We start from the raw sequence: 5,762 nt of genomic DNA, 5'->3' as shown, positions 1-5,762 counted from the left end.
TCTTCGGGTTCCTCCTTTTGGATCTTCGTGGTGGCAAAAATGGCATTGGGCTCCGCATCGATAATCTTCTTCCCTTTTTTATTCCCCTTGTTGGGTTCTGACTCAGGGTTGGAATATGCATCTAATTTTGAAACCTTTAGCTTGGCCACCAGTGACTTCTTGGCCTGACACTCACTTGTGTTGTGAGTGGAGCTCTTATGGAGCTCACACCACTTTCTCGTGTCCTTTTTTGGATTCGCAGAACTGTTCTTTTCTTGCGGCTTTGGTAGGTTGTCTTGGGCCGCTTCGCCTTGGCTTTGTCCTTTGTTCTGCGGTTTGGGGGCAGCTTTCCCTTGCTTCAGATTCGCATATCCAAAGTCTTGATTTTTCTGTTTAAACTTTTGCTCGATCTTGACGGCATGTCGTTAGGCTGTGCTGAGCGAAGAGATGTTCAGGAATTCTATTTTGTCCTGGATGTACCTGTGCAAGCAGCCATGGTATTTGAGTACCAAATGCTACTCAGAATCTTTGATACCCAACTTTGTGCAAAGGGTATGGAAAATATTGATAAACTCTGGCACGTCTTGGTCCTTTCCCTGCCGCAGTGTAGTCCACTTTATGTATTGATCCTCATAGCTTCCAACAGGGTAGTACTGCTCCTTGATGGCAGCCTAGAATAAATTCCAAGTGGGAGTGGCTAAAAACAATGAGGTCATAATTTCATCCTTCTACTCGCAGTAGGTTTCCCACCAGTCCTTGACGTGGGGGGCAACTTTAAAAAGAGCAAAAGTAATCTTTTCCCATATGGAAAAATCATGAACATAAAAGTACCCTTCTAGCAGATTTAACCATTTATCTACGATGTCTGCATCTATCTAGCCCTCAAATATGGGAATGTAAAAGTTAACTTGTACCTTAAAGGGTGTGGCACTTCCAGAGTAGCTGTTGGAAGTAGATGTGTCACCCCAGGGTAGCCGCTAAAGGATATGAGCAAAGTTGTCCATCATCGCGTTCCTTTGTCGCTCAAGGGCCTCTTCGAGCAAGAGTTTGAGAGGATCTCCTGCCCCCTCGTCTTTCTTTTCATCCGCCATGGGAGGCCATCAGGATTTGCGAGGCTGGTCTTGCAAAGGTTCGACCAGTTCAATCCCTAACTCCTTATATCCTGACCTCGTTGGAGACATGCAAAGAAAGGCAGAGAAAGAGCATACCGCTCTGATACCACTAATCTAGATTTAAACAGGAACGCACAAATTTCATATATAATCATACATATAGAGATGCAGTAGAAATAATACTTCATTTCATTATTGTAAAATACTGAAATATGCTTACAAATAGAAATGGCAATAAACTAGCTAGGGCGATGGTAGCTTATCTCTCAGAAGAGATGTGGCGGCTACATGCCTCTTAACTATCTTACAATGAGGCTTGAAGGCCTATTTATTATTGAGAAACAATGGAAAACCCTAAACATCCAAAAACCTAACCCTAGGAGATGAAGCACCAAACTATGGGCCCTATTTTGGGTAAATTGGTACATCAACTTCCCAAGGTCGTAACTTTGGCATATGATCTCCGTTTGATGCGCACAATACCTTGTTAGAAAGATATATCTGAGGAATAAAACATTGGGAAGAGAAACAACGGTCCAAGGATCCATGTTAGTGCCATTTTTCCCAAAAAACATTGTTTAGGGCCTCAAAACGACTCTGGAAGTTCAAGACCCGAAAAACTGCTAAAAATAGTAAATTGTGCTACAATTAAGGAAACTGAAAAACTTAAAGAAACAATGGTGGGGGTCCATGTGGAAAAGGTGGGTGGCCACCAAAATCCACCTGGATCATACAAGAGCTAATGGAACCCATTGAAACTGCCACAAAAAAGAAAATATGATGGCGAAGCTTGAGAACACCAATGGGAACCTTAACATTGGCCACAAACTCATAGTCTTCCCATTAACTATTTATTATTTGTAGATGAGAGCGTTATCTACCATGTAGAAGAAAAAGGGCGTCCCTATGGATACCAAATCTATTATAATTGATAGATCAGTAAACAACCCTATCACTGCAGTGCAAATTCCTACAAAGAAAGAAATAAAAAAAAGGGTTAAGCACAAGAAGGAGCATATCAAATTGAGTAAGACTATAATCTAATCATCTTAGAAAGTTAAAGAAACAAAATAGAAGGATGACCGAGAGAGATGAATGTGTTAAAGGGGCGTCCTAGTCTTGGAATTGACTTTGGCAAACCAATCGGGTATGACATGTGACTACTCGCTGACACACACATAATGTGCTTGTCCCATCATAGCCACCATTAGTGACATTAAAATTCCTAAACTCACCCTCACACCCACTACATCTGATACCCATCCCCATTTGCAGTTGTTGTTGAATGCCATAGACAATGGAGCATCTTTATATATATATATATATAATTCAACCGCAAAGTAGATATATATATATATATAATTCAACCGCAAAGTAGATAGATTATTGTGTATCATATCATATGGGACCAATGTGCACATAGTTGTAGCCATGAGGCAATAAAGCACAATGACAATACTGAGAAAGAAAGAGACATTAGAGGAAATTTAAGTCTAAAATTGCCCATGAAATATTCATGTAATTTCCATGTCATAAAATGTAAACCAATCAAACTCCTTTAAATTTAAAAAGATATACATGTCTTAAATAATTTTAAATGATTTAATTTGGGTATCCATGAAATATTTTATTATTAATTAGGGTATTGGTGAAATAATTTTTATTAATTTGGGTATTCATGAAATATTTTATTAATATTATTTACCTACCTTACCCATATGAATTAGAATATCGAAAAAGTTATTAATGGCATGTAAATCTTGATATTAGTTGAAAATATAAATTAAAAATATATAAACAATTAAATATAAAATATAAATATAGACAATTATCGTTAAATATAATCTAGTTAAATAGTTAACAAATAGTTAAATATAAAATATAAAAGAGTTAAACAGTTAAAAAATAGTTAAATAGTTAAAAAATGTATTTCAAAAAGGACAAATTATCGGATTTTGGCCAAAAAATATATTCCGTGTGAAATTGTGGCCTCAATAAACAACATTGTTAAAAGAACACCAAAAATAAATAAAAATTCTATATATATATATATAGATATAGACAATTATTTTAATAAAAATGCCATATATTGAGGGACTTCGATAAATGTAAAAAAATAGAAAAATATATATATATTTTTTATTAAATCTCATGCTAATAAATATTGTGGAACATAGATAAAAGTAAAGTAATATAAAAAAAATTATATAAATGGTATTTTTTATTAATGTCTTGATTTTTCTTTAGGAGACCACTTTTAGGCTGAAATTTCCTCTAATGCCCCAATCATGACATCTATGGAATGATATTTAACTTCCTCTGCCATGGTTGAAATGACATTGTACCCAATATACCTGAAGTAATTGATGTTCGTGACATTGAACACCCCTTTTTCCCCATACAATGTGAAACCCTCTAGGTTCATCAGATTAGTTGGCTCTGTCAAGTTCTTGACATCTTCCTTGGAAAAATTGATGACAATGATGAACAAGATGAATTCCATATGCAACATGGTGAACACCATATTAACAATTGAGCTCTCGTTTGTGCTGCTAATGAAATTAAAATAAGTTGTTAGACTCCATTACCCCATGAATAATACTCATAACAAAAGAGGAGAGGTTTGTGGGATAAAAACCTTTAGCAAATACATATTGTAAGCACAATAATAAGGGCGAAGGCTATAATATCTAGCTTATTGAAACCATAGGGAAATTCATGCACTTTAAGCACCATTTATTGACATTGTTGAAACCAATTGCAGAGTTGAAATACAAAGTAAAGATATCAGCAACAACAACATTGTAAACAACATACTTCATTATAATATTTACGCCTATAATATACGCTAGGAATTCCCATCCACTGAAAACAAATGAAATTGAGAAATTCTTTGATGTAAAATAAAGAAAGAAATAAGGAACATAAATGAGAAAAGACTTACAGAATGTGGTTTTGAGATAACTGAAAGCTCCTCCATCCACGGGTATAGAAATTGCGAACTCGGTGTAGAAAAAGGCAGAAAGAAGAGTGGAGATGCTAGCTATGATGTAGGATAGGATAATGCTTAGCCCTGCTAGGATTCAGGCATCATTTCCCATGGTGACAGAGAGGCCAACCCCAACCATGCCTTTGATACCCAAGGCTACGAGGTAGAACCACCACAAGCTCCTCTACATCTCTGAACTAGAACATGATTTCACTTGCATTAGCTGGTCCTCAAAACTTGAAATAACCCCCATGCATTTGACAAGCCATCTAGGTGTTTCCAATAATGTGAGTCCTTATGCCCACAAACTCAGAAAGGAGCCACTCGTCTTTTCCACTCTTGGCCACAAATTTGGCATACATATCACAAGAGGAGGACGTGGTGATGAAATTTTAGCTTTCTAATGTACATGTTGTAGACATAAATATTCAGAGACTGATATTTCAGAGCAACGAAACAAATATGAGGGAAAAGAGGGAGAAAAATAGGTGGGTTTACATGTGTGTCACAATGAAGGAACCTATCTCTCTCCTTCGTAACAATAAACAAGTATGGATATAACAATAATAACAAACCCAGATGCAAACATCAAGGAGGGAAAAGTGGATAGTGGGCAACCCACAGTCAAACAACTCTGTTAATACCTTCTCGACCTCGCAAGAAGGCCACTTGTCAAGACAACTCTAACATCCAAGAAAATCATAAAGGTGGTAAAAGTGGATAGATAGGAAACCCATAATCAAACAACACTTTGTTAATGCCTTCATGACCTTATAAGAAGACCACCTATCAAGAAAACCATAACATCCAAGACAATCGTAAAGCTAGTAGAGTTGGATCATAATCATAAATAATGGTACACTCGTGGAAACTACAATTCATGAACAAAGATAAAAGATCAAGTGAAAGAAAGGACAAACCTGTGTGGATGATGATATTACCCATGCAGATCAATGGAGAAATGTGTTTCCTTTTCTCAATGGTTCAAACTTAGCAACCACACAATCCACTGTACTCCTCAAGTTCATTGATTCACTATGTGTGGTGCATTTGGTTTTGTTATGTATTTCTTTTCTTCAGAGTTAACAAAGACATTTTAGGAGCATCCAGTAGCCTAATCTATCCATGGGTTTGGATGATAGGTTTATTCATACATAAATAAAGTGTTTTACTCCATCAAAATAGCAAGGAAAGCGAAACTATTGCTCTGTACTTTTATAGGAAGTTAACAATAGTTAGAAAAAAGTGGGTACAAATGGTGGGTGGAGTGGTTGTGGTGGTGGGAGGAGAATGGTGGTGGGGGTTAGGGTTGTGGGTGATTTTGTGGGAGGTTGAAGGAGCCTGTGCCATGGATGACACTAAAAAATCTACAAGAAGGAATAAAACCATTATTATTGTTGTATATCAAGCCATTATTTCTCCACTTGTGATTGTTTCCTTATTTTTTTGATATCTATATGTATATGATCCATGGGGATATTCAAACAATCGACATATAGAGAGGAAATTGGCAATGTAGTTGGGTTTTTCATAACTGCTCCATACGACAAATTTTGTGACAATGTAGAATAGGCATTTGGTTTTGAGGTATTCATGGCTAAAACTTCCCAGGGACCTATGATACTCACTTGTCGATCCGATCAGCAATGCACACCTACTAGTCATTACTCTATTGCCATTGG

General features: G+C 36.6%; 1 pseudogene; it reads right to left on the bottom strand.

Moving 5' to 3' along the window:
* Window positions 1-1,945: 1,945 nt before the first annotated feature.
* On the bottom strand, window positions 1,946-4,438 carry LOC149210062 (cationic amino acid transporter 7, chloroplastic-like; annotated as a pseudogene).
* Between the last annotated feature and the right edge of the window lie 1,324 nt (window positions 4,439-5,762).

Source organism: Pinus tabuliformis, chromosome 1_2 (assembly GCF_031772625.1).
Source record: "Pinus tabuliformis cultivar Carrire ecotype Pingquan chromosome 1_2, CPIR1, whole genome shotgun sequence".
Lineage (NCBI taxonomy): Eukaryota > Viridiplantae > Streptophyta > Pinopsida > Pinales > Pinaceae > Pinus > Pinus tabuliformis.
This window is presented reverse-complemented; position numbering and strand designations above follow the sequence as displayed.